This window comes from Neovison vison, chromosome 1 (assembly GCF_020171115.1).
Source record: "Neovison vison isolate M4711 chromosome 1, ASM_NN_V1, whole genome shotgun sequence".
In the NCBI taxonomy this organism is placed as follows: domain Eukaryota; kingdom Metazoa; phylum Chordata; class Mammalia; order Carnivora; family Mustelidae; genus Neogale; species Neogale vison.
In genome coordinates this window covers 80,746,031-80,763,711 of record NC_058091.1, presented here as the reverse complement: position 1 = coordinate 80,763,711, position 17,681 = coordinate 80,746,031, and the positions used below count along the sequence as shown (strand labels likewise).

Genomic DNA, 17,681 nt, shown 5'->3' with positions numbered 1-17,681 from the left:
CGCCACCCTCCTCCGCGGCCCCGAGAGCACTAATACCACTGCCGGTCTCCGGGCGTTCGGAAACGAGGGCGGTGACGCGTCCGGAGAGTGATGGCGTGGCCGGGCCAATCACGCCCCGCTCAGGGACCCGCGGGGGCGGAGCCGAGGCGGGGAGGGGGCCGCACGGGGCGGGGAGTTTACGGGAAGCGCAACCTCGCGGGGGCCCGGCCGGGGGCGGGGAGGTCGCGGTCTGGGAGGCTGGAGGCCGGCGGGAGCGGCGGTAGGGAGACCGTCCAGACCCGCGCCGGAGGCCCAGGGCGCGAGGAGGCGGGTTGGGTTCGGGGTCCGGGAGTGTACCCTGCGCGGTCCGCGTGCCCGGGTCGCAGGGGCTCGTTGGCCTTGAGTGGCTGGGGAGGCGCCCGGACTGACGCAGGACCTCCCTGTCGCCCCCTGGGACTCGTTCCCCAGGCCGTGAGAGGCCCGCTCCGGGGGGTCCCGCGAAGGGCAGGTCTCGCTGAGAATCGTCCGACGCTGGATCGTTCTGAACCGGTCTTTTCTCCAGTTCCCTCTTTCTACCCAAGACGGGGATTCCCCCGGTGCCTGGTAGCAGTCCAACCAAAAGTCCCCCGTAGAGATGCTGCGGTCGGAAAGCATTTGAGCTCTTGAGTCTAACATCCTTTTACATCCCAAGATACTCTTCGTTTTGTGGTTGCTTAGGATGCTTCTTCCTCTGCATCCTTTCCCCACCCACTTGAAGAAAAAAAGTTGTGTACCTCCCCCACCCACTCCCACTTTCAAAATTCATTTATCTCATAGAAGTTGGTCAAATTTTCCATTTAAAGAAGACAGTTTTATGCCATAGCTTCAAGTAATAAATTTGAACACTGTTGAAATTAAGTCTTCGATGCAATCACTTCCAGGGAAATAAGGACTTGGTCCAACAGAGATTGTTTTCAAGACAGCATTATTTTACAAAATGTGTTTGTAATTTCCCTGTTGCTGGGGGGGGGGGAGAAGAAAGAAAGAAAGAGAGGGAGGAAGGAAGGAAGGAAGGGGGAAAAAAAAGGAAAAAAGGGGGGGGTTATCAGAGAATAAAAAGTTGACTACTGAATTCTTATTTCTGAAAGCTAGTTTGTAGCAGCCTTATCCTATGCCTCCCCCCTATCTGGAAATGTGATTTTAACTCGGCTCTGCTTGCCATTTTAAAACAAAGGAAACAGCTGGCAGTTTACAGGAACGTGCCTACAATATGGTTGTTTCAGGTGTAGACTCTATGAGAAAATACAAAATTAAATAAAAAATCCTTATTACAGTTTTCATTTAGCTGTTCATTTAAACCATCATTATTTGTTGTATATTTGTTTTGTATAAAATGAGTCATACCCCCAAACTTTCTGTTAATAGGAAATTGTTGTTTGATAAAACTGACCTTATGGCTTGGTTGTTCTGATAACTGCTATGAAATTCTATGCCCAGAAGAGTGCAGCATATCCAAGCAGGGTAACAACGTTTAGAAGGATGGAAAAAAGAAAACAACGAATTTTTTAAAGTTAAATGATGGAAATTTTAATTTCAAACTACACTTGCAAATTGTGGATAAGCTGAAAAGTTTGAATCAGTGTGAAATAATATTGTTTATTTTCAAAAGCTTTAAAATTCAGTTACCTCATGGATAGAGAGGTAATAATCAGGGTTAATACCCTAAAAGATAATCCCTTTATGATCTTTTCCTGATGATTTATTATTTTAATTATTATGTCTTAGGAACGGAATTATCTCTTATGGCCACACAAATATTTAGAAACTTTAGTTTAAAAATAGTATACTAAGTATTCCAGAAAGGCAATAAAAACTACTTTTAAGTGTATGATAAAATGGTGATTAAAAAAAAAAAAAGGTTGTAGACCTAATTCTACTTCTGGTGCTCTTTAATTTTGATACAAAACCAGTTTGGACATTTAACCTATTGCTTGTAGTGGAAATATTCCAAATTTAGCATATGGTCTTAAAGATGACTTTTTTTCCCTAAAAACTTCAAATTTGATTTATCTATATTGTGTTTACATCTTTTAAAGTGACTGCCCTGTTTACTTCTGTTCCCCTTTATGAAGGTTACTTTAAGATCACTTTATTAATACCTGTATTTCTTATAAAACAGATTTATTATGAGTGAAGCCTGGCTTTAATGATTTGTTAAACAAGAAAATAGCATGGGTGGTTGATTATAGGATACATTTTAAATGGGGCCAGTCTGTCTTAGGTAGGATGAGAAATATGTGGGAGTGCTCATATCTGGGCTATAGCAAGTTAAAAAAAAAAATCATAGAGAAGGTATTTGAAGGAACATACTAACTAAATTAACCACGCAAAAACTTTTAAAATAAACACACAACGCTCTGTATATTCATGGTAAAGGATGAATATTGGATGGTTAGTAAATTAGAAATTGAATTTTGTTGAAGCAAAATCCGACAGTTTGCCTTGATTTCAATACTATAAGCACTTCTCATTTCACAGTTGGAAAAATAATGTTTTATATCTTGAGATAAAGTAAAAATATGGGTGATGGTCCTGATCTCCAAATAATAAAACCATGACCCTGTCCCATAAATTCACCCACCACACCTACTTGAATATATGTCATGATCTTTGTGAATACAGTGGTTGTGACAAAGTTGCTGTTTTTTCTTTATGAATAGTCTAATGCAAACTTAGCAACCTTAATAATTCTGTGTGGCTTTTCTGTTTAAATACTTGCTGCGTTTTCTGATTTGTCCAGCTAGTTTCTGAAGTATGACTTCCTTGTACCTTTTGCAAATTTGTCTACAAACCTAATTCTTATTTTTTCCTTTTCCAATGCTTAGATCTGTATCTTCTTTTCATAATTTGTAAATTTTTGTGTTTCAAGATAAAACCTTTAGAATCAAGTAATTTTTAAAAAACTGATTTTGGTTAGTGATATCCCCCCAAGGTGCAAAGAAATCCCCAAATTATTTGGCTGCTTGGATTTCTGTGCTTTTAAAATAATATCTAACAAAGGGTATGTTTACCTTTTATATTAACATGCCAAAAACTAAATATAGTAATAATTATAAACAGAGTTGGGGGGAGTGACAATGTTTTATAAAAACTATGGTGAATGACTATTTTATAAAGTTGTAAGTTCCAAAAAATTAAAGTGCAAAAATATTTTTTAATATTTTTGTTTCTCTAGAATTTATCTATTATTTCTTAATATTTTATTTATCTAAAAGGTACTAGGTAGAAGTTTATGGAAGAATCCTTTTGAGAATTTGTCTTTGATTTAAAAATAAAAAGTAATATAACAAAAGAAATACACTTAACATATGTGTGTAAGAGTTAACTACTGAAATTGTCCAACATATTAGATTTCTGATAAAAGTTTCCTGTTGCTGATTTTCTACTTGTCTTCAAATTTCAGGTCAGAATAGGTTTTGACCTTTATTTTTTAAAAATATAATATATAAAAATATATATAATATATGAACTATTTCCAATAGTTCATTGGAACATTAATCATGAATTTTCAATACTTCATTGGGCAACTCTGAATTTTATATGAAGTTTATTAAGATAAGAATTAACCAAGTTACAAAACAAATGTTAGTAATATTTGTGGTCATTTGAGGAGCTACAGTTACAGCTCTGGTTCTTTTTCTCCCACTCCTCAATTTACTTTGGAACTGGCTGTATAATAGATTATTTTTATAAGGACTCCAATCACCTTTGTGTATGTGTGGAAGGGGGTGGTAAGAGGCTGAATCAATGAGACCCCTCTGTCCCTGCATGCTCCTGCTGAAACATCTGTTTTTGTTTTGAGCACTCATTTCATAAATATTAGCAGTCCCCAACTTAAAAACATTGTGTTCCACCAAGTATTTGTACATAAGCTCTTTGGAACTTTCAGAGTGCCTCATTCAATAGAAACAAAGTTGTAAATGGGGCTGTGGGTTGTAGTCTACTCTACAAAGATCCAAGACTCTAGGGAAGAATGAAATGTTGGGGGAAAAAAAACACTGTTGCAATGTTAGTAATCAAAGTAGCATTAAATTAGAAAGTGTTTTATTTATCTTGAATGTTGGAGCCTGAGGACAAACATTTATTTGAAAGAAAAGGAGATAGAATGATTTTTTCAGAAAGATTCTAAACCTACTTTCAAGGTCGGAAAGTTAAGTTTATGGAAGTTCTTAGGTAGAGTTTTCTTTCATTACATAAAGTTTTCTTCTGGTTTGAAGACTTACAAGAATTACTTTTATGATGTTTTTGTTTTTGTTTTGTTTTGACGTGATTAACAAAAGGACTGAAAAAGATAAGTTGGAGATTTTTCTGAGTTAAATGGGCAAAAGTTTGAATGAGAGAGTGATTTATTATAGAGGACATGCCTGTCCTTGGCTGTGTGACCATGCGTGATAAGTTACCTATCTTCTACATGTCTCATTCTTCATCAGTAACATTGCTATGGCTCTTAGATTAAATGATATAACTAATCTATATCATTTTGTGATATATGTATCTTAGTAATTTGTAGAAATTGGCACAATAGGCATTTGAGAGATTTAATTCAATTTTTCTCTTTCCTTATAAAAGAAATTAATGTCTGGGGTAGTCAACAAACAGAGGATTCTTAAAAGGAAGAGCCAGAAAAGTGTGGTAAGCAAGAATTTTAGGATTATGTAGTTCTTCACATGGTTGTCACTTTTCAACTTCTGTCCTCTATTTAAGTAATATCGATTAGAGGCATTGGGGGAATGGCCTCAGGTTTGGTAGACAGTGGGTCCTACAAGTGTCTCCACTCTTTATATAAATAGGACAAAAAACTATGCCAACTAACCAACTTTATAGTTCTTTATGCCTTTAGACAATGTGAATGATGGCAAAGTCTCCAAGTGAGGAGAATGATATTACTGTTCAGTGTTTGAAGAATCAGGAAACCAAAGATTCAGGGCAAAAGAACTGGGCTTAGAATGTCAACAATGAACTTTAGGAGCCCTTATATCTGAAAATGTTTGAATTTTATGACTTGAGGTGAGTATATTATTTCAACTGAGTGAAATGAAAAAAAAAAGTTTCTTTCTCTGACCAGAGAAAAATATAAAATGTTTTCTTAGTTTAAATTCATTAGATACATTTTTAAAAGAAATCACTTTTTCTTCAAAAAGATTCCCTCTTCATTCTCTGTCCCATAAAAGATCATAAACTTTTCCAGAAAAACAAAATAAACTTAGAAAAATTATAAGACATTTTTCTGCCTAACTGAAAATTTCTTCATGAAGTAAAATGAAATGAAACCGCATGTGCCTGTTCCTGTTTTGAAGGAATGATCTACAACTATGACATGACAGTACGTGGCTTCCCAATTTCATTGCAAAATAATTGCACTATTTTCACTACATGTGCAGACCTTCATATTGTCCTTCAAGGCAGAACTTTGTCTTAGCCCTGGGTTTCTGTAAATGGATAGGAATTCACCCATGGTTCTTTGTCCATTGAACTTATTTTTCAAGTTCACTTGGAACACTCGTCTGCAATGTATAGATTCATTACGGGCTAAGGTAAAAGCAGATCTGTGTTGCAGGTGGAACAAATTGCATCTACTGAATGTGTAATTGGTAGTTTATTTGTTTAGTACAATTAAAACTGGTCGTGACTATGGGAATGAGAGGGACATGTTGAAATTAACATAAGAAAAGTGAAGGGAAGTATTCCAAACCAGTGACCCATATATCTATTAGACTTAATGGTCTGGAACTGGCAGATAGGGTTTTTACAAATTACTAAACTTAAAATGTGTTGAGTTTGAGATGCTTCATCTCGCTCTTAGATTATAAATAGTTTTTGAACATCCATTGAGATTAAGTTTTCCAGTTTCTTCCAAATATTAAATGGATATAGGCCTTCCACTGTATGATACTATCATAACTTGAACAGTAATGAAGAAAAGAAATATCAAATGCTTAAACTTACCATCCATTTTATAGTCTTTATTTTTGCCAGTTTCAGCAAGTACCAATTTATAGGTAATCCTTTTCACTTAGAACCTCATCCAGTGTCTTCCCCAACCCCACTTCAAATTATTTCAAAGCAAACTATTGTTGGTCATTTCAGTCATATTTCTTAAAAATTAAGCATTATCATCAAATCCAAGATTACTCCTTAAAATAAAAAATCCAGTTGGTTCATTTTAAATCAAAGTCTTTCGCTACATTCCTTGTGGTTGCTCTTTTTGTTAATTTCTTTAAGTCTTTAAACATACCTTACCATGAAGACAGAACATGCACTCTTTTGACGGATTGAATGTGTAGTGTATAAGAAAAATCAAGGTTGAATGTTGTATTTTGCCTGAGAAATTGGAAGGTTGGAGTTTCCTTCAAGTGAGATATGGAAAATTGTAGGAAGTGGGGGTGAGGGAAGGGAACCCTGCTAAGTTACTCTAGCAGGGTAACATTTAAAACATGACACATGGAATTAGGAAATTATGGAAAGTTTATCAGTTTCTAAAAATATCAAGGACTAGCATATGGGCTGAGCTAGGGTAGGGTAGGGTGGAAAGTAAGATTAAGAGGATCTTGGACACAACCACCATGTTTATCCTAAACACAAATTAAACTTACTGAGGCTTATCACTTTGTTCCACTCCTGAACTGCTTTTTCACAAAAAGTTACTGTATCCAGAGAAGTTACTCAAGAACACTGACCTCACAAATATTCAAATCCATGCCTCTGCAAAGTTAGACACCTTTAGGACTGCCCCCAAAAGTTCTACATCCAATGGTGAACAGCCACATAGTGTGGCCTGTTGCTCATAACATATTCCTCTTGCTGAAATACCCTTAATAGTCCTTCAAAAAACAAAGCAAAATAAAACAAACAAACAAAAACCCAAAAACAAAACAAAAACAACAACAACAACAACAACAAAAACCAAGGGAAAATAAACAACCACTTCTCCCATGAAGCTTTACTAGAAAAAACTCCTGTTCTATTCTTTCTGTTACTGTTCTTGGCACACTACAATTTACTTCTGAATGGTTTACTTGCCAAATAGTTGGAAAGAATATTGTTTTAAGAAAAAGCCCCAAATCAATACAGCTATTATTGCATCTTTAAAATATCCCAAATAAGTCTGAAAAGTCACCCGGCATCTTGCTGTTTCCATACCTGGACAACATCTTATTCCTCAGCCTGTTGAACTGTTCATTTTTCAGAAACATAGACACTATCCAAAATTTTTCTGATATCCTTGTTTTTCACTGTTGTGGCTTGCTGAATCAAAGCAGCTGAGTTTGATACAAGTTCAATGTCATTTTCCTTCAAGCATTAACTCATCTTTCTGGGCTTGAGATACTGAACAAGCAACACCTGGCCTCATCCAAATCCTGTGGATATATTTTTCACCCAAGAAATTTTGGATTGCAACAAGAGAACCGTTCTCCTGAATAACAACATTGATGCAGAAGTGAGCACGCACAAACCTCATCTTGTAATGGAAGCCCGGTGTAACACCCTTGACCATCTTCTGTATATGACTACAGATAGTTCAAACAGTAGCCAGGTCTTTTCTATATCCCTCATTTGTCAACTTGGAGCCTCTTCTTTACCTTTCCCAGGAGACTGGATTCTACATTTATGTGACTGCAGTCCCTTTGCAAAGTTTCTCCAGGGGCCCTTCACAGTAACAGTGCATCCCTTCAGAGTGATGTCAACATTTTCTGGAATGTCAATAGTCTAACTGCTGAGAACGGTCTTTATTCTCACAGTAGATGAGACAAACAGAGCCCATTTTATATTCTTAATATTGAAATCCACATATCTACCTATCTATCAAGAATTTAATTTCAATATTCTTAAAAGTAGGCAGACATTATAAGGAACTTAGTTTACTTAAGTAATGCTAGAGTTAATTTCTTTTATTCCAAAAGTGTTCATAAGGTAGAATAAATTTCTTTAAGAAGAAAGTTAGGAAATGTAAATTTCTGAAAATTTTCGATTAACTAATAGGCTATATATAATGTTCCATTAAGAATATTTTATCAATTATAGGTAGCATCATCATTTCCCTCTCCTTGAAAAAGTGTTTTAAATTCACATACATGGCTGAGGTGGGGGGGGAATGTAAAATGGGGCAGTTGCTTTGGAAAATAGTCTGGAAGTCTTTTAAAAGGATAAATACAGAGTTACCAACAATTCCAGTGCTAAGTATATACCCAAGAGAAGTGAAAATATCTGTGTACATGAAAATCTGTCCATGACTCTTCATAATAGCACTACTCATAATACATAGCAGCAATATTTATAATAGTAAAGGATGGAAGCAACATGAATGTCCATCAACTGATAAATATGGTATATCCATATAATGAAATATGATTTAGCAATAAAAAAGAATGAAGTACTGACACAAACTGAAACATGGAAGAACCTTGAAAATTTTATGCTAAGTTAAAGACTGCAGTCACGGGCGCCTGGGTGGCTCAGTGGGTTAAGCCGCTGCCTTCGGCTCAGGTCATGATCTCAGGGTCCTGGGATCGAGTCCCACATCGGGCTCGCTGCTCAGCAGGGAGCCTGCTTCCCTCTCTCTCTCTCTCTCTCTCTCTCTCTGCCTGCCTCTCCATCTACTTGTGATTTCTCTCTGTCAAATAAATAAAAAAAAAAAAAAAAAAAAAAAGACTGCAGTCACATAAGACCACATATGCTATGGTTCCATATATAGAAATGTCTAGAATAAGTAATCTATAGGGAAAGAAAGTAAATTAGTGATTGTCTTGAGCTGAGGTCCTGGGGAGTAGAAGGTCACCACTGAAGGGTGCAAGATTTCTTTTGGGGGATGATAAAAATGCTCTAAAATTAATTACCATGACAGTCGCATGGCTCTGTGAATATGTTAAAAGATATTGAATTGTATGTTCTAATTGGGTGACTTTTATGGTAGCTGAGTTATATTTGAATAAAGTTGTTATAGAAAGAATGTTTTCCTTTCAGAACAAGCTTGCAAAAGATCTTTTTCTAGAACCATGGAATGCCTTGACCAAAATAAATAAATAAAATTAAATAATTAAATAAATAAATAATAAAACAAATGAAGTTGACATCATACTAAATAGTATTGTTAAATACTGAAGTTTGAAAAGTAGTAAGTAGAGAGTATAAAGTCAAGAAGCATTTTTAAGACCACAGAGGAAAACGCTCGAATTTCTCAGCTTGAGACACACATACTTTTATTGAGTAGTCAAACCAAGGGAATGTTTTTAAGTTATGAATCACTTCTATACTCCACACTCTTTCCTATTAAGTAAAACGTAGACAAGGAATAACATTCATATTTTTTGATGTGTGGAAAATTATTATTAAGTTAACTGTACCTCATGGCACTGTAGTGAGCAAAATGTTTCCAAGAGAAGTTAACTGGTTCAAAGTAGGCAGCTTAAATGAAGCAAAATGATGCAGGAGCAACAGAGTTAGATTAAGAATCAGAAGACCTATTTTTAAAACTAGCTCTCATTTCTGTGGATTATTTAAACATTTAGCCTCAATTTCTTCTGTAAAATTGTGAGAACTCCTAATTGAAAGGGTTGTTGTGAAGATCAAATTATATATTGCATGCATATCAGAAAAAATATATTGTATGCATATAGAAAACTATAAGGTATTATAATAACTGTTAATAATAATATTAATTATTATGTCATATTAGTTAAATATCTGTTATGATCAATTCAATATTAAATTATATGAATTAAATTCAATAAAATATTATGTGTAGCAAAATAATATTGTTAATATAATAGTATTATTTATTAATGTTAGTTAATTATTATTAAATACTTAGAGAACCTAGTATCGAATTCTAGTACAATAATCACTGGGAAGACCAGAGAGATAAAATTTGTATCTATCTATTCTATCTACCTACCTGTCATCACTAATATCTTTAAATGAAAAAATATTTTGAAGAATTGACTTCTATTTTGTAAAGGAATTATGGATATTTAATAGGACGTATTATCAAGTTAATAGCAAAATCTATATATGACTCCTCCATGTTCAGTTAATCCTACCAAAATAAAAACCATTATCCTGGATGCCTTCAAGAAATAATAAAAACCAGGACATCCTGAGAAATTTTTTATTTTTTTCTCACATCTTCTGGTATTCATACTCCCATTAAACTTACATTTTTCCTCTTAAATTGCTTTTTCCTTTTCTATTTGTAAAATTTTGTATTCTTATCACAAATATAATACATATTTACTGTAAAAAATTCAGGAGATATAGACCAACAAAAAGAAGAAAACTGAAAATTCTTATAGAAACAGTGTGTTTGTACATAGCTCATAAGATAGCAGAATTGTGCTCTCTCAGTATGTCAGTACTGAGACAAACAAGCTTTTGTCAGTCAAACAAGCTTTTTTTTTTTTTTTTTTCCTGTTTTGCCTCCCTTCTCCTCTGTCCTGCCTTTAAAAACTGTATTTATGGTGAGTAATATCTGTCTTTCCCACTTGACCTTGAGGGCAGATGTGTAATGCTTTTGTTAAAGCTCTAAATTTTCTCACTTAAAAACATGGAAATAAATGGGAAATGAAAAAGGTTTTATCACTGATTCTCTCTTTCTAGTCGCTACAGTTCTCTGTTTATGCTGACCACTTATTTCTTTACTTTCTCTTGATGCCAAATCATTAAAAATGCGGTAACTTTTATTTTAGTACAGAGACGTGTTTTTGTAAAAGTTTGTGGAAAAATGAAGGGAAAAAAGAAGCCAATTCTTCTCTCTTCATAGACAATTGTATTTAATATATTTTATATTTTCCTTGTCATCAAAACACACACATAAAGGCAAAAATTTTTAGAACATAACTGTAAAGCAGCTAGACATTCAGGTACGATTTCTTTTTCAAGCTACAGAAATTTGGAAATTCTGTGGAAAGAATTATCTGAACTAGTCAGAGAGTACTTTCCTCAGCATTGGCTGTGCTATGCTGCCTTTTCCGCTCTTCTTTGGAGACTGAAATTCTCCAAACCCTGTCTGGTTGATTGGATGTAGTTACTTTCTAGTTAGAGTTATGATTTCCTTTCCTCTTTGTTTGGAAGTTTTTAGTTCAATTTAAAACAGGATTGCTAGATGAATGGATAAAGAAGATGTGGTATATATATGCAATGGAATACTACACAGCCATCAAAAGAAGTGAACTCTTGCCATTTGCAACGATATGGGTGGACCTAGAGGGTATTATGCTGAGTGAAATGAGTCAATCAGAGAAAGATAATTATCATATGATCTCCCTGACATGAAGAATTTGAGAGGCAGGACAGGGGGTTATGGAGGGTAGTGAAGGAAAAAAATGAAACAAGATGGGATCTGGAGGGAGACAAACCATAAGAGACTCTTAATCTCACAAAACAAACTGAGGTTTGCTGGGCAGTGGTGGAGTAGGGATAGGATGGCTGGGTTATGGACATTGGGGAGGGTATGGGCTATGGTGAGTGCTGTGAAATGTGTAAGCCTAATGATTCACAGACCTGTACCCCTGGGGCAAATAATACATTGTATGTTAATAAAAATAATTAAAAAAAAAATAAAACAGTGTTGCTGGATTTTTTTTTTTCCTGTTGTTTTGTTTTGTCTTACCCCTCTCGTGCTATCTACAGTTAAAAGAAACTGGCTATTGGTTCTTTCCACCTCTCAAAGTGCATTTTGTTGTTAATTTCCATCTTCCTTGTTACTGATATATCTAAAGAATAAAGATGTAATTCTGGGCACTGCTCTACAACAGCCTTTCAAGACATTTTGGTGAGCAATCTTAAGCAAAGACAGAGTCCTTTGTCATTTCCTTAGTGCCTCCCTGTTTTATGTATTACCTGTAGCAAAATAAGGGACTTGGAAATTTGAAATGCAAATGGACAATTGCAGCAGCTTTCAGATCTAGTTCAGGAGAAACAATGTGCTGAAATTGATATACAAAGTAAATGGAACTCATTATTTTTATTTATTCTCATTTCCTTCATTTAGTACAGGAAGAAGTGATGATGTAACACTGTTTTTGAAATAAATGTGTGGTGTGTGTGTTTGCGTATGCATCTGTGTGTCTGTGTATCTCAAAGATGTTTAGGCCAAAACTTCATTTCTAGCTCCTAAACTTATTACATTCTTTTTTTAAAAAAGGATTTTATTTATTTGAGAGAGAGAGAGAAAGAATGAATGGGGGGCAGGGCGGAGGGAGAAGCAGGCCCCCCACTGAGCAGGCAGCCACCCTCCTGGGGCTCAATCCCAGGACCCTGCAGTTATGACGTGAGCTGAAGGCAGACACTTAACTGACTGAGCAACCCAGGTGCCCTTACAACATTATAAAAAGATAATTTTTTCACTTGCCCTTTGCCTCCCAACCTGCTTAGATTCTGTGATTCATAATTTCAATAAATATGTTGCCAATATCCTGAACCTTTTTTCCCTCTGTCTTCTCATCACATTTCTCTGGCAAAAACCTCAATCCCTGGGGAATGCAAACATCTACTTTTTCAGTGTCTGTGCCCCAGCTGCCAGGTCTTGGTAGAAAAAGCACAGTGTGGCGGATTGATTGCACCAGAATCCATATCCAACTTCAGGTGGGCCTGAAGGACTGGCTTTCGAGCCTCCCACATCTATTTGGTCAATTTACTCTCCGCCCTACACAACACTTTCAGACCTTCTCCTTTTTCTTCTTTGCTCTCTAGACCAGTAATTCCCAATCCCAGCCCCTAGGGGACCTTGGGCAATGTCTGAAGACAGTTTTGATTGTCACAGCTGGAAGAGCAGGGGTGAGGCGGTGCTGTACAACATCCCCTAATACACAGGAAAGACTATATACTATAGAATGGTCTGGTCCAAAATGTCAATAATGTGGAGGCGAAACAGTCAACTCTAGCGCCTCCATGCTCTGCAGATGCTTTTCTTCCTTCACAGAGAAAATAGCAGCCAGCTTTTGAGAACCCCCTCATTGTTCTCATTTCAAACACCAAATACACAGTTCTGCACAGGGTCTCTCATCTCATTACGTTAGAGGGACTATCCCCTCCTGCTGGAGACTAACCCACCCTCTGAGCTTTGTACTTTAAAGCCTTTCACTTTCTTTGTAACATTACACTATTTATTGTTGGTTTTTCTCTTGTGTGTATTTGATCTTGCCTTCTACATTCTTCCTTTTTGATTTCAAATACAACACATTTGAGAGACAAACTGAGGGTTTTGGGAGGGGGGTGTTGGGTGAGCCTGGTGGTAGGTATTGTGGAAGGCACATATTGCATGAAGCACTGGGTATGGTGCATAAACAATGAATTTTGGAACAGTGAAATAAAAATAAAATAAATAAAATATAAAAAATAAAAAAAAATTTAAAAACAGGTACAATTAATTTTCTTCAACTAAACAGACCCAAAAGACTCCACAAAAAACGAAACCATCCCTTCCCTTCAGGTACTACCCTGTCCTCTCTCTCTGCAGCCACATTTCTTCAAGTAGTTGTTAATGACACCAGCTGTCTACAACTCCTCACCTCCCACTCATTGCTCAACCTACTCCAGTCTGGCTTCTAGCCTCGTCACTCCATGAAAACAAGCTCTAATGAAGGTCACCGGTGTCCTCCACATCATAAGTTCCTGAGATAATTTTAAATTTTCATTTGACTTCACCTCTCAGTGGTATTCACTGATCTTAATCATTCCCTGCTTTTGAAACATTCTTCCCTTGATTTCTGTGACATAACCATCTCTCGGTTTTCAACACCTCTGATCAATTCTTTGTTTCTTGCTTATTCATCCTCTTCTTAACCTTTAAATGTAGGCATGTCCTTAAGGGACTGCTGGAACCTCATGTCCTCTTAATCTTCAGTGTCTTCCTAACACATGTCATTCAGAATCATTGCATCATTCTTACCTACATATGCAAGATATATTTTTTAAAGATTTTTATTTATTTGAGAGAGAGAGAGTACATACGTGTGCATATGAATTGGCGGGGGTAGGGGGAGCATGCTCAGGGTGGAGGGAAGGGCAGAGAGAAAGGGAGAAGCAGACCTCCTGCTAAGTAGGGAGCCTGACTCAGGGCTTGACCCTGGGACCCTGAGATCATGACCTGAGCCAAAGGCAGACACTTATCTGACTGAATCACTCAGGCACCCCAATATACAAGATATTTTCAAATTAACACTTTTGTCCAGGCCTCTCACAGTTTTAGATCTGTAGATCTAGTTCCCTACTTCTTTTTGCATTGTACTTCAAAACATTTCAGTTTCAACATATCACTAATTACCATGTGCCTCTCTTCTTAGACTCTCCTCCTTCTAACATTGTCTTTACGGTTTTGGTGAGACTCCTCAGTCCTGAGAAGGGGAAATTCTCAACTTTTCACTACTGAATCTAGAACAACCTGGTCTTTATCCTCTCCAATGTCAAGGCAGCCAGTTCATAGCACCTGGTCAAGGCTCTTCCTATTGCTTCTTTGCCTCTTAAGTAACAGATTGAAAGGCAAAGATGTCTTGTTTATTCCAAGTTTTGATGATAATGGTATTCTGCTGTTGTGGTTCTGGTGTTCTGGCCAGAATATTCCTCCTACAAGATGTTTATGATCCTCTGTGGCTCTGGGGCCTGCAAAAATAAGAACCTCAGTTCTTATTGATTTCCCAAGCCTAACCAGTCAGGAAAGTAAGAATTGCTTTTGAAGACAAGGGTACTTATTTGGGAGGAGGCTTTCCCTATGCCCTCATCCGAATTCTTTTGCTACCACTTGTTCACAATCTTATTTTCATGTGAGAACTAGATACAAGGACATTAATCTGTGACAAGCCCAAAAGAATTCATGCTGGGGTTGATGAAAGTCTGATTTTGCCAGAGATGAAATGTTCTTTTTTCTTTTTATTTATTTATTTATTTTTTAAGATTTCATTTATTTACTTGACAGAGAGAGAGAGATCACAAGTAGGCAGAGAGGCTGGCAGAGAGAGGAGGAAGCAGGTTCCCTGCTGAGCAGAGCCTGATGTGGGGCTTGATCCCAGGACTCTGGGATCATGACTAGAGGCAAAGGCAGAGGCTTAATCCACTGAGCCACCCAGGCGCCCCAAGACGAAAGGTTCTTTTAGTCAGAACAGGAACAGTCACTTCCAGAATAGTCACTAGATGTTCCCAGGTTTTAGTTCATACCATGAGCCAAACATTTAGGTATTTGAATTTAATTATCTCTTTTTTAAAGTTTTCTAATGCTATTAGAAACACTAACTTCTACCCATGGTCACTGACCTGGTCAAATCCTTCACTGGTGACAGCAATGTCCCCCCAGGTTTTATCCCTATTGGGTACCAGAGTGCAAGTGACCAAAGATGACAATTTAACTACTTTTTGGTCATTGTATAACATGAACTTCCAGATTATCTTCCCATAAGATCAAGGAGGTTTTCTTGCTTTTCCATAACACTCTTCTTCCTTGTTCTAAATTCTTTGATTTTATAAGATGTTTTTAAGTGCAAATAATAGAAAGCATTACTGGTCTTCTTCAGTCAACAATAAAGTGGGGGAGGGATTTTTTAGAAGGATACATAGAGTTTATGGAATTAACATGAAGCCATTAGTCCTTTGAATTGAGGCAGTCATGCTGCTAGAGGGAATTAGAATTATTTGCAGACTTGTGTTCAGAGTTAGAACACAGAAAGCCCCAGGACATCCATTATAGAAGTGAAATCCAGAAAGAGAAGGCTTAGACATCAAAATATTGGAGGATTTTACCAATTCACATCAGCAGTAATTTGGAGAACATATATAATAATAGAATTTTACCATATATGACCAAAGATGGAGAAACAACTTTAGATTAGGCTGAATATAATTATTGATATGAGTTCACTTTTAGGAGATTCCTGATCTCCTAAATTCCTGATACTGTGTGATGGAAAGAAGCTGGCCTGGGTAACACTAAACTAGACTTACAAATGAACTTGAGATGCCAGAAATATCTTAGAATAATGTAGAGAAAATAATTCAAATAATTGGGAGATTGGAATACTGGATTTGATTTATCATAGGTGTCCTGTTCACCTGTTCATTAAATCCATTCCTCAAGGAGTCCTAGAAGACATTCCATTTACAGGGTTTTGAGACATCTGCTGCGATTGAAGCTCTGGCGTATTACAAAAGGGGTGTACTAGTTGTTCACTAGAACAACTTAGACTAGAAGCTAAAATAGAAATGGGTTTCCTGATTTCAGTAGGAACAGTGAGTCCCTAAAATGGTAGAAGCTAGACAGTTTACTTACCATTGGAGAAATGGTGGGCCTATTACTATAATGACAGCAAGGTATAAAATGGGGGGTGACTATAGCATCTTTGCCAGGTGTCTAATTGATCATAGAATCCTTGGGGTTCAAATAAAAGGACTATCCCTTAAGATCACATTTATTTCTCTAACCAAAAACTACTGGTCTGGTGAAGTTTTTTTCCTCTATACTCTGTAACAGAGTATAAAATATTTATGGCTTATCAGTGATGGTTAATCCTAAAATTTAGCTTTCAGGGTAAAGAATATGTATCACACTGAAACCAGAGAAGGAAGAGACATGACCTGGAGTTCATAGACTTGTAACTGGATAGAGTAATGAGAGACTTCAGATTATCTTCATTTGGAAAAGAAGTGTATTTTGTGGTATAAGTAACATATAGATTATGTTAGGAGGAACAGTCTTTTGGGAAGTGTAATTTTGGGAAGAAGTATATGAGTGAATGTTGGTCTGCCAAAGGTATGGACCATTGTGTACATTTTTTTCCCCCCTGCTCTCTAGCATTTTACCACGTTCTTATTGGGGCAGACGTTGATGAATATAGTCTTGGAAAGGATAAGTGCCCCACCTCCCACTAACAAGTTTGAAGATGTCAGTTCCTCTCTTCCCCTGCACGTGGAAGACAAAACTTAGGCATATGACTTAGTGAATTAGACATTGCTACCTTGGAGTGTAAATTTGAAATGGAGCATATAAATGAAGATAGGATGAGGATTCGTGTGTGATTATGGTGGCATGCTTCTTGCAATGTCAGGGGTATTCTGGTCATATGATTCTTGTCAAAAGACACCCATTACCACTGATTCCTGGACTTCTGGACCTATTTTGAATTCTGTCTGTTTTCCGGTCTTATGCTCCGGCAGCCTTTGATTTGGTGAGTTCATGACAGCATTTCTCTTCCATTTCTTTGTACTTACGTAGTCAGAGTTCACTTATATATCTTTCATATGTTAATTGTATCTTAATAGACACAACTTAATGCTCAGTGAATGACAACATCATTTATTCAGTTGAACAAGTGAAAAATTCAGGGTCCATCCTTGACAATTCCTCTCTCTCCACCCCACGTCTAATCCACCACTAAATTTTATTGGTTTTCCTTCCCAGTATCCTTTGAGTCTATTCACCTCTCTTCAGCTTTATCACCACCAACATCAACACCCTAGCCTAAGCCACCATTACATCTTACTGGGACTAAAACAACCTATTGGTTTACTTGCACGTTTCCCCTCCTCGATCCCATTCTTTTCTAATTATAAAATATGATCATGTGGAGAGCCTGATCATGAGGCTTAGTTGGTTGAAGGTCTGACTTGATTTCAGCTCAAGTCATGATCTTGAGGCTGTGGGATCAAGCCCTGTGTTGGCGCCATGCTCAGAGCAGAGTCTG

At 36.9% G+C, this 17,681-nt stretch overlaps 1 pseudogene; it reads right to left on the bottom strand.

Moving 5' to 3' along the window:
* Positions 1-7,170: 7,170 nt before the first annotated feature.
* Positions 7,171-17,175, bottom strand: LOC122900675 (annotated as a pseudogene).
* Between the last annotated feature and the right edge of the window lie 506 nt (positions 17,176-17,681).